Source organism: Cariama cristata, unplaced genomic scaffold, assembly GCF_000690535.1.
Source record: "Cariama cristata isolate BGI_N322 unplaced genomic scaffold, ASM69053v1 scaffold6428, whole genome shotgun sequence".
NCBI classification, from domain to species: domain Eukaryota; kingdom Metazoa; phylum Chordata; class Aves; order Cariamiformes; family Cariamidae; genus Cariama; species Cariama cristata.
The window spans coordinates 16372-17489 of NW_009632734.1; positions in this window are offsets into that span (position 1 = coordinate 16372).

Genomic DNA, 1118 nt, shown 5'->3' on the forward strand with positions numbered 1-1118 from the left:
AAACAAAAAACCAACCGCAACAATAACAAAATAAAACCACTCCAAGCAACAGTCCAAAAGTCATACCATGTGATCTTTTGGTCTGTATTCTGTTGATTTGTTGCTTGTATTTTAAGATCCAGCTGGACTCTAAGGATTTCTTAGTATTTTTGTCTATAAAGTGCAAAGCATACTATGTGTGTGTAATAAAGCTGGAGCATCTCTGCAGTGAAATTTGTGAAAATTACAGCTTGTGTGGCAACTGAATTGCAGAATACAAAACAAATTTTAATTGGCATTTCTGTCCTTGGGCTGAGGATGCAAACTATGGAATATTGTAATTTAGCTTTGAATGAGTTGCTTGATGTCTTCCCACGTTTGAGATGCGATGGTCAGGTGTTCTGCACTTCCAGCAGCACAAACATTTCTAATGCATGGATTTAGGGCACAGCATAGGTGAGGCAGAGCTTTGAGTCGTGATGATGGAATAAATAACTACAGTGACCTGCTGCTTTCTATCAGCCCTCTGTCAGAGGTCCTCCTACCTGTAGCCAAGTAGTCAGAAGGGAATGTGGGGTTCCTTATTTCAGCTTATTAATGCAAAACTGCTTTCATTAGTAGCTGACTAGTCAGGTGCAAAACTATTCATTCCTTCTGTTGACTCAGTTGATGGTTGTCACCGAAAAAAGGATAGTGTAGACTGAGGCAAAAGGCACCTTGAATCACTGCAACAGTAGGTTTTTCAAGAAGACAGCTGCTGAGACTTTTGGATTCTCAAGTGATTTTCATGATTTTTTTGTTTCAAACATTTTTCAAAAGTGCGGTGGATCTCTGCAAATAGCCTCAAGACCACCTGTTTGGTTGATGGAGACTAGATCTTAAGAATGCCTTGTAAAACTGCAGGGCAAGTTAGGAGTTACTACACAAAAAAGTCAACAATGAAACAATGTTCAGTGAAAAGAAAGCCACTGTGCCTCAGAGTATATAAACAAAAGAACCTTTCATATCTGGATGTTGGGGGAAACAGGATCTTGGGTTTCCTGTTTGTTTTTAATCCCGTCTACCTGCTACCATTGTCATCATAAATTTATTATTTTGTGACACTTTTGTCTGTGTCATCGTCCCATGTTCCTATTTCC